Below are 11,277 nucleotides of genomic sequence, written 5' to 3'. Positions count from 1 at the left end.
CATCATAGCTGGTCTGGCTGATCTCTGGCATGTATGCTTGCCTTCCATCTCTGGTTTTTATGGGGCCGAAGCTTAGATCTCTTGCCAACCTTTCTGAGGTTCTTCTTACTGACACCATTTCTACTGGTTTCTTCTCACCTTTTCTGGTGCCCACTCTGAGGTCTTTTGGAGGGTTAGGTGTCTGATGGGGGACTGATTCTAGTGACTGGTCATCTTCTTGTCCTTCTTCTTCATCAGATGATTCACTGCTGCTCACCGCGATATCTGGTTCTGGTGCTGGATTGACGGTAACACGTCTTGGCTCCAAACTGGTGCGTCGCCTAGGGACAGGAGGCGTTGGTCCTGGAGTGATGGGTGAAACTACTGGGCCCGTAGGTACAGGGGTCCTTGGTGTTCTTTGCTCTCTTGGGTCCTGCTCAGTGGTCTGCAGGTTGGTATAGTCACCTTCGGGGATTGCGCCTTCCATGGCCCCTTCTTGGTCCCGTAGGTACAGCCTCTGTACCACAGCTCCCGGAGGAGTCTCTTGCTTCCATATTACCATGGACTTGTGCTGAGGTTGGCTCTGGACATAGCTGTGCTCACCCCCAGGGTAAGCTCCAGGCGGGGCTGTTTCACCAGGTGTGGACGATTTTCTCTCCTGCTCAGGGCTGAACACTTCAGGCAGCATTGCTCCGTCTTCTGCTGGTCGATCGGTTTTCCCTTTTGCTTTAAGGCCTCTCGCCTTCTTTGCAGGGCTTCAGTATGCGATCCCTCCGCTCTTTGTTCTGAGCTTGAGAGGTCATGACCACTAGTTGCTTTAACTCATTACAGACCTCATGCGCCATCAGCTGCCATTTTGCCGCTCTTGTGGCTGCCTCTTCTGCCACTTCCCAGGGCAGCGTGTTGGATCTCAGTCCATCAGCACAGATGACCACTCTCCTGTACTTCAGGTCATTTGCTTTCGCCAGTCCTTTGATCAGGGCACCATACAGCCTTCTTCTGTACGACTCAATGTCATCCCCATCACGATATTCATCTTCTATCACATGGATTATAGAGTAGTACGTTGAATCTCCCCCGCTGGTTACCACCACAGATCTACATCCGTCTGGACGATTTCTATTCTCCTTACTGGCTTCTTCTCTCTCCCTCTTGTACTCTTCGCCACCTCTGCGTGCGAGAGCCTTTCTGAAAGCTGTATTTCTGACTTTCAGGATGGAGGAGGATATCACCAGCAGGGCATCTGCGTGGTACTGCCAAGGGTCTCCCTCGATGTAGTAAGCTGTAGCCCCCGTCTGGTTGCTGAACTTCTTACCATCTGTGGGCAACGGTGGTAAGGTGGGGAGAGTCCTCTCGGATCTGTCGCTCATCGACTCGTCCTCAATAAGGTCCTCATCAGCTGGGTACTTCGCGGCTTTGTGGGTGGCAGTATACTGCTTCAGGGACTGGAGGACCTTTTTTCTGGATGCGATGAGCTCATCAGTAGCATAAATGTCCCTTTGAGTTGTGGGGGACAGTGCTGAGTAGTCCCTTGCGAGGCTTGGTCGGGGCGTCGGGTGCGGACGACTCGGTCCACCAAACTCTGCCTGCAGAGTCTCCAAGTTGGCAAACCCTGTTGGCTCCGGCGGCCCGGCATACTCAGGTCCCTCTGCATCCGGGTCTTCTTCTTCTGAGTCATTCACCGACCCTGAGCGCGTTTGCTCGCTTCGCCGGTCCTCTTCAACCGTCATCTCACTTCTTGATGCTGCATACTCATGTATAGGCTTCAGCACATCTCGCTGGTCCTTTTGCACTGCTGTTGCCCTCACTTTGTTGGAGATCAGAACTGGAACCACTCCCGTCTCTTTGGCAAGCATCTTTACCACAGCGTCATATGCTGCAGTAGGACTCAATATCATGGCAACTTTTGACATCGGCAGACTTCTCGTTGACTCTGTCAGGTAGTTACCCCACCAGGTTATCCAATCCCCCACTTCTTGCTTCGTTTTGGGTGGCTTGGATTTTCCCTCCAGTACTGTTAGCCAGTACTTTCCATTCTTTTCGTGGGAAACGTAACACCCGTCCTGGTCGAGGCCCTTCTGAATTTGTTCCTTCAGTTGCTCCCTTGTCAACTTCTGGTTAAAGTTGTGCACATGCTTCTTTATTTCTTCTTCCCAGGTGTCCCACCCTTTACCTGCCAGGACAATCTGGTACGGGAAGGCTGGAGTGGAGTCTGGGTGAGTCTTCTTTGAAGTGGAGTCCTTCACCACTTCGTTGATCGTTGTCTCTCCCGGCACTGGGGCTTCGGAGGATGGATCTTCTTCTCTTCGCTCACCGGACCCTCCGGCTTTTGCGTCGTCTTGTGAGGCTGTCGCTTCTTCTTCTTTATCAGTGACGAGTACATCTTTGTCTTGTTGGCTCTCAGCCATCGTCTTTGTCGTCTTGAGTCATCTGCTCTCTCAAAACCTCTCGTAGGACCGTTGAGCAGGGATGAGTGCAGACTTCGTCTGGCTGCTCCGCGGTGCCTTTTTTCTGGGATGCGCTGGCCCAAGGTCACTGCGACTTCTTCTAGCCTGCGGTTCTCACTGTACCTCCCGTCAGGCGTGATGATCCCGAATCTCCCGTCGGCTGATCACCCGTGCTGTGGATCCTCAGTCAGAAGGTCTCGTCTTCTCCTTCCCCGATCTCCGTAGCGTGGACCCTCGGTCAGAAGAGATTAGCCCTCTCTTCCCCAGTTTCCACTGAAAGGTTCTGGCGGTTGATTCTAGGTGTCGGTGCCAGACCCTCAGAATCTTCTTTTGGACACTTCTTTCTTCACTCGTGCCCACCCAGGGACGCCATGTTCGCCAGTCTAGCCTTTTTTTAACCCTTGCCTCAGGTTAAAGTTGGTCCAGCTCTCCGTTTAAAGGGTTAGATTCTATCTGCCTATTAGTATTTCACCTAACAGGTTTCAGCAGAATAAATTAAGCTGGAATCGAGAGACACTCGCCCAGGTTCTAACTGCCTTGCATCCGAATGTCTCACCCCTCTTATCTGATAAATACAATCCCACCAAGCAGCCTTTCTAAGTAGTAGAATTGATCTATCATTCACATTCGTTATCGGACAGCTTCTCTCTAAGGACTTGCATGCACTTGGTGCTATTCCTGGGTTCGTTTTAGAGGTTTGGAAAGAACTAACCTCAGGGGTAATGTTTAAACACTCTCACTTTGGACTAAGTAACCTTTAAGAACCATTGGATTGAATGCACACAATCAACTTAACTTTTTACCACTATGCAGATTTTCAGTGGTTTATAATAATTTCATTAGGCTTCTCTTTAAATGCAATAGAGCGTTTTATTAAGCAATTTTAGCAAGAGCACAGCATCAATTCATGATTAAAACAATTAATTATTTCTGATTAAAAATGAGACTAAAGTAAATAAATTGAGCGTACCTGACAATCTTCTCTAATTATTAAATTTAGGAGAGAGAGCGAACAGCGTGGCCACTACCGTATCACTCGGTCTTGTCTTGCGTCTGGGAAAAGCACTCAGTTGTCCAGAGGACTCGGTACGATGTCTTCTTTGTGAACAAAAGGATCTTATCCCTCGGCAGGGGGGAGCGGAGGAGTCCTGTAAGCCAATCGTGGTCTGGCAGTTATCTCTGGAATCGGCTGGAACGTTAGTGCTTACGCCCCAGCTGTCTTCTCTGTGGTCTGGTGGTGATGGAAAACCCTCGTCTGTTCGGGCTGTAGTGGGTCACTGGGTCTCCCAGCCCCGGGGAGGGGAACAGCCCAGTGCTGTTGCCTCCTTTGCCTCTTCGGGTGTAGTCGGATCTTCCCTCTATTGGTTTCTTCTGGATAACTGAAGAACCTCTTAGGACTCTCCGTTTGGCAGAGTGTGGTCTTCGCTTGTTGAACAAAGTCAGAAAAAGACTTTGCTTCCAACGATGTCCTCAGCGATCTCTGGAGCCTAAGTCCCGCGTCGTCTTCCCGTCTCTTGGGCAAAAGAGGAAGGTGAAGATTCTTCAGAACTCTGGCCAAGTTCCCTTTGCAGCTCTTCTGGCGGCTCCGGCGAACAACTCCCTCGTAATGTCTCTGCTCTCCCATTCTTATACTCTCTCCGGACACACAAAACTGGCTAGGTACGCCCTCTAACTCCGTCTAACTTATGCAATCAACTTGTCATCACATACAGCAGTAATACAGAAGTCATGTTGTTACAGCAAATACACAGTGTCCACATTCTGTTTAACACACACACATTTCAGCCAGCCCTCTTGGGTTTTTCCCAAACTTCCCTTTTTTCTGAAGAGGCTGCAATGTCATTGTGGCTGCCGAGTCATGGTGACTGTTGTTTACTGCACTTCTGCTTTCTTAAGGCCTGGACACACAAGCCTATGAGGCCTGTACGCACACACAGAGCCTGAACAAGGATTACTTCACACAGAATTCAATTCAATTCAATTCAATTCAATTCAATTCAATTCAATTCAATTCAATTCAATTTTATTTATATAGCATCAATTACAGTCAACTCGTCTCAAGACGCTTTACAGAACCCAAATGCCTGACCCCCCAGAGCAAGCCCAAAGGCGACAGTGGCAAGGAAAAACACCCTTTTAACAGGGAAGAAACCTCGAGCAGAACCCGGCTCTATATAGGGGGGACCCATCTGCCTGCTGGCCGGGCGGGTTGAGAAGGACAGAAGAGGGCAAGGGGGAGGGATGGGAGAAGAGGGAGGGGTGGGAAAGCAAGGAAAACACAACACACATTTCGATACATGCATGACAGGATATGTGACACAGACAAAGTATAAGCTAACATTGAAAACTGACTCATAATTTACTCTTATGATGTACGGCTCTGACATTAAACATACTCCATATATAGCTAGCAGTAAAATTCAAACAGTATGTAAGTTAGCATAACAGTATAGTGAAGGCAATGCAGAGTTGACTGGTGGAAAAAGGGAGTTGGAAGCAGAGGGCTGGAGGAAGGTCAGCAGCAGCATCCCACAGTGGACATGGTGGAGACTGGACCAGCTGGTGGAACATCAACCGCAGATCTGAAGCATCCAGCTCTGGGACCAGGGACACTCGGAGAAATAGCACAGGGGGAAACAGAGTGAATGTACTGCAATAACGGTATACATATTAAATGTAAAGGTAGATAGAGAAGGGCTCAGTGCGTCAAGAAAAGTCCCCCAGCAGCCTATCGGCCTATAGCAGCATGACTAGAGGCAGAACGAAGGGACGTCCAAGAGGGAGTCAGCTGTGCAAATGAAGACACAAGCCGAACCCCTGTGGGTCACCCAGTCAGCCCCGACTATAAGATTTGTCAAAAAGGAACGTTTTAAGCCTGGTCTTAAAAATAGAGAGGGTGTCTGCCTCCTGAACCCAAACTGGGAGCAGGTTCCACAGGAGAGGCGCCTGATAACTGAAGGCTCTGCCTCCCATTCTACTTTTAGAAATTCTAGGAACAACAAGTAAGCCTGCAGCTTGAGAGCGAAGAGTTCTACTAGGATAATAAGGTACTATCAGATCTTTAAGATATGATGGAGATTGGTTATTAAGAGCTTTATATGTCAGAAGAAGGATTTTAAATTCTATTCTGGATTTAACAGGAAGCCAGTGAAGAGAAGCAAGTACAGGGGAAATATGATCTCTTTTGCTAACTCCTGTCAGTACTCTCGCAGCAGCGTTTTGGATCAACTGTAGATGTTTGAGAGAGCTATTTGGACAACCCGATAATAAGGAATTGCAATAGTCAAGCCTGGAAGTAACAAAAGCATGAACTAATTTTTCTGCATCACTCTGAGACAGAATGTTCCTGATTTTTACAATATTACGCAGGTGAAAAAAGGAAGTCCTACAGACTTGCTTTATGTGTGAGTTAAAGGACATGTCCTGGTCAAAAATAACTCCAAGATTCCTCACAGTAGTACTGGAGGCCAATGTGATGCCATCCAGAGAAACTATTTGCTTTGAAAGCGAGTTTCTAAGATGTTTGGGGCCAAATACAATGACTTCAGTTTTGTCTGAATTTAGCAGTAGGAAGTTAAAAGTCATCCAGGTTTTAATGTCCTTAAGACAATCTTGCAGTCTAGCTAACTGATCAGTTTCATCTGGCTCAGATGAAGAATCACTTCTTAAATCATTCCTCTCAATCTGAACATAATAAATCATCTGAATCATTACTTTAATCAAATCAACACTTCAAAAATGTATATACTGTATATATTTCAGCAAGCATAATCATATGGTTGACTTATAATGTTTCTTCTTAAGATCTTTATTTGTCTACTTCAAAACCTTTGTTACCTTAGGGCCATAATGAGCCTGAGTCCTCTCTGAGACCTCAACATCTGCATCTTACTTGACAGGGGTTACAGGGAAAAGAGGTGAGAAATACCTTTTAGTGCTGGTTGATTCAATGTCAGGCTATGTGGTTACTAAACCAGTGAAGAAAGCTAACGGCAACAGTGTAGTTAGCATGTTGGAACAGACCTGTGGCATACTTGGGGTGCCAAAAGAATTGAGAACAGATAATGGAACACACTTCAAGAATGCAAAGGTGGATGCATGGTGCCAACAGTATGGGGTGATGAGGATTTATTCACCTCCATACACGCCACAAGCAAATGGAGTGGTCGAGCGAGCCATTGGGCTGGTAAAGAACTGGATAGGCAAGAATGCAAATTCCAAAGAATGGAGCACCAAAACCCTAGAAATAGGAAAGGCCCTGAACGACAGACATCGAGCTGATAGGCCTTCCCCTTCCGAGGAGCTGAATCAATGCCCCTTTGTGTCAGAGGAAATAGGGCGGGGCTCTGAGGATAAGATGGCAGCACCAAGCCCTAAAGTGCCATTCCAAGTCAGACAGCGAGTGTGGGTGAAGGCCAGAGACGCACCCACAGGCACAGCGGTGAAAGCCAAATACGAGAAGCCTGACATAATAAAAGAAGTTTTGGACAGCAACACAGTTTTGCTAAAGAAAGGAGGAATCCAAGGAGTGGAGCAGCTTAAGCCAGTTCCAGACTAGAGAAAACCAGGAATCAAAAAACCATGGCTACGAGCACACAAGGCTTACCACCCTTCATCGGAGTAGCCAACGTTAAAGGGGTGGTTACTATGCGGAGAAGTACTACGGGACTCTGGGCAGGCAGAGCCCTGAAGAAATTGGACTACGCTAAAAAGGGACTCCTGTCAGAAGAAAAAGAGATGTTAGAATGGAAGAAGATAAACAACAACTGTGTGGTTTGCTGGGAGCCAACCACGGTCCAATGGGAAGGACCAGGGCAAGAGAAACCTACGAAGGTTAAGCCAAAACGAAGAGAGATGAAAAGTCTGCACCATAAGCCAGTAAAGGTAACTGATGCCTATGTTTGTGGGTTATGCAGAATAGATAAGTTACCCAGGCTGATCGTCATCACCCAATGGGATCTACGCGGGGTAAGACCAGAGACTACGGAGTGTGCTTGTCAGTGGGATGGAGACATGCTCTACTACTGCAGCAGCTGCAGCCTCCAGAGAAAATGTGGACAGCTGGTGCAGACTGGTGAAGCCGAAGGATGGCAGGTGAGGAAGATGGTTGATCCTCTCCAAGCGTTGGAACCAGGGGAGATTGAGGGCGACGAAAGAGAAACCTCGACCTCAGCCTGGACCCCCGAGGGTGAGGGAGAGCCATCAGCACCGCCACTGTATCCACCGATACAGGATGAAGAAAAGGGAGCCACCAAGGGTGAGGCCCGGGAGCAACCGCTCTGGAAGAAGACCATCCAGAGGTCCTGGCCTTACAGCACGGCTTCAGCAGAAATGACGTCTCCGCCACTAGCGACAACACAAGTCCCTCTGGTGTTCAGGGTCTATCGTGACCCAGATGGGCCTAAGTATACATCAGGTATGGAAATGATTCCAGGCCCTCACAGGGAGATGGCACAAGCGCATGGTTGGGAAGGACCATGGGAGCTAACTACCTGGGATAGGTTAGTAGAAGAAGTGTATGCTGATTCAACCATCCCCCTAGTAGACGCTGGACCAGTGCCAAGAGAAGAAGGTGCCAGAGGCACGAATCTCTACTACAGCGTCACAAGCCTCGATGCATGGGGCCACTCGGGCATGAAAGCCAAAGAGAAGTCTGCAGAGTACACCGTGACACCAGAAGACTGGCGCCGAGAAGGAAGTGTCCAATTGGTGAACTCCTGGGTGTCAAGGGCAGCCACGCCTACAAGACCGCATCAGACGATGACTGTGAAAGTACGAGTGCGCATGGTCATTGTGCCATTCGTGGGTGTGTACTCGCTGGGGGCAGACGTGTCCGAGGTACAGAGAAAAGTGAAGCCTGAGGAAGATTCTACCAAGAAGGGGGAGAAAGAGAAGGAGAGTGTTTGGTCAAGAATCAAAGGCCTCACCAAGAGGGTTGGGAAAGGAAAGAAGAATCCTGAACCCAGCCAACAGTAAGGTCAAACTGTCGTTGTGAAAATGCCGTATCAACCAGTGTATGCACCATACACGGATGTAGAATTGCACACTGGAAGGCCATATATACAGGAATGTAATGGTAAAATATACTTAGACTCCCCAGAAAGGGATTTCAAATACACTAATAGAGAATGTGGGACAGTGAACTATTTTTGCACTAATTTTGAGTACACCAGAGACCCGGATACGCGGAAATCTGGACCATTTCCTATACGTGCGCCACGTGTAGTGAGAGGGATCGATCTTCAAATGAGACAGAGACGGTTCGACGATGTGAACCAAAGAAGGCACTGGATATGGAAAGCGGTGCCCCCCTGTCCAAAGTCGTCTCCTTGGATCCTAAATGTGGCCTGCTTCTCGTGGGGGTCGACAGAGGTCAAACTGACATGGGGGCCTAACTACGCTGACCCATGGCAGGGTGAGTACTGCGAGATCAGTATAGGAAGGAGGGTAATCTGGACCTCCAGCCCTTATATGTATAGGAAGATGAGATATCGGATGGTGAATCCTTGCTGTTATCTCCTCGAAAACCGAAGTCTTCCTCTGCGAACAATCACCCGAGAAATAGAGATCCACCCAAGGCAGAATGGAGGATACCTGCTTCCAAGAACAGTAGAAAACCCTCTCATATACCCTGGGCGAGGAAATTGGTTCTACCATGACCGAAAAGCAAAGGTAATGGAACTGGTGACGTCAGAGGGCCAGCCACTATATGCTGAGCTATTGCAGATCCGAGAATCGGGCAGAAGAAACGCCAGAAGGGATGGCGGAAAGGCAGAAGACTACCCAGAAGACACCCCTTTTGAGGAGGCCCGAAGAGGAGTGCAAATGAATGCAGGTTTGTTCGCACGAATTGCTGAAGGGCCATTGCCAAAGCCAGATCGGTTGATCGTGACGTCATGGAAATGGGTGTGGAGAGGGCTGGACCCAGTGATAGACAAGTACCCTGCTCCTATCTACACAGAGTTACTCAAAGGAAGGGTCACTCGAGATGAAGAAGCGGAGTTGGCACGAGCACTGAAGCCCCTCTTCACTGTCTCACCGGAGACAGGACCTGAGGATAAAACAGTCCAGATCCTGAAACCTTGCACCAAGAAGCGGCCCGCAGGCGGATCGGGAAAAGACTCAGGACAAAGGAACGACAAAAGGAGGAGGGATTCCAATCCTAGCCGACAGTAAGATAAAGCCTCTCCTTGTAAAAAATGCCACGTCGACCATATCTGTGTGATGATAAGTATACGGGGCGACCATGTATACAAGAGTTTAATGGAAAAATATATTTAGATCGCCCTGACAGAGATTTTGAATACATCAACAACGGGTGTGGCACACTAAATTATTTTTGTACCAACTACGAGTACTCTAGAGATCCAGATATTGACCAAACCGGGTCAATAGAATTATGTACCGAGTGCATAGTAGAAGGGAAAGACCTCCAGCAAAGGCAAAAAAGGTACGAAGAATCGAGGGGTAAATGGAAGAACCAGCCAGTGCCAACCTGTCCGGTCGCAGGCCCCTGGATCCTGAATGTAGCCTATTTTCCCTGGGGAAGGACGAGCATCAAGCTTACTTGGGGACCCAACTATGCCGACCCATGGCAGAGAGAATATGTTGAGATCAGTGTAGGGGGATTGGTGGTTTGGGCTTCCAATCCCTACATGTACAGGAAGTTGAGGAAACGCATGGACGACCCTAATAGGTATATTCCAGAAAACTGGAATCTCCCACTACGAACGATCGTCCAAGAGAAAAAAGTCCCTACGAATCGAGATGGGAGACAAATGTTTCCTAGGACAGTAGAAAGGCCTATAGTGTGTGAGGGAAAAGGAGAGTGGTACTACCATGAACGAAAGGCGAAGTTGGTAGAACTCGTAACTCCAGAGGGCCACCCACTGTATGCCGAGTTGCTGCAAAGCCGAGAATCAGGACCACGCTACACCGGAGCATGGTACCAGCATCGGTACCACTACTCAGCACTTTCCCCCTACGAAGCAGCCCGGAGAGGGTTGAAATTGAGACCTTTTGATCAATACACAAGAATTGCTCAAGGGCCCCTACCGAAGCCAGATCGGCTGATCATTACGTCATGGAGATGGGTGTGGCGAGGGCTGGACCCACGGCTTGATAAGTACCGTCTTCCCATCTACACAAGGTTACTCGAAGGAAGAGTTTGTGGAGATGAAGAGAGGGAACGCTACGAAGAGCTGAAGGCTATCTTCCCCAAACCACCAGAAGAAGAATCTACAGACGCACCAAAAGAAGACACGGGGACGCAAAATGTCCCCAAAAAGCAAAAAGTTTACGGGCCTAGATGAAGAATTCGACATGGATGAACGGCATTCACAAACACGACAACGACCACGGAACGGTAAATAGACTTGGATATGTCTAGCGATTAGAGTTTTAGCAGTTATAGTAGGATGTGCCTCAGTCCTAACTATACTGTATGTTCTTGGAGAAGAACCATGGGCAGAAGCCTATACAGAGATTAGTTATACCTCAACGAAGAGGTTTAACCAGACCTGCGGAGAAGCGCAGTCCAGAAACCTATTCCTACCAAAGCTACAGGCATGGGGGAATGATACAAACCAGACGGCCCTACCAGAAGTGATGAAGCTGCTGGGCCCTATTCAAGGCAAAGATGACAGCAAGAACCTCACCACAGACATCTTAGCCTGGGTTGGAGAAATTGGAACGAACGCGACCGACAACCAGACCACTTTGCAGACCTGGAGAGAGATCCTTGAAGCAGAAAAACTGACCAACGCGACCACGATGGTGGAAGACTGGCAGACCTACTCTGAAGAAATAGGTATCCGGTACTGGATCAGGAATGGAACCAGGATCAAGACAG

This window comes from Acanthochromis polyacanthus, chromosome 15 (assembly GCF_021347895.1).
Source record: "Acanthochromis polyacanthus isolate Apoly-LR-REF ecotype Palm Island chromosome 15, KAUST_Apoly_ChrSc, whole genome shotgun sequence".
Taxonomy (NCBI): Eukaryota; Metazoa; Chordata; class Actinopteri; family Pomacentridae; genus Acanthochromis; species Acanthochromis polyacanthus.
The sequence above is the reverse complement of the archived record's forward strand: the minus strand, read 5'-3'. Positions refer to the sequence as shown.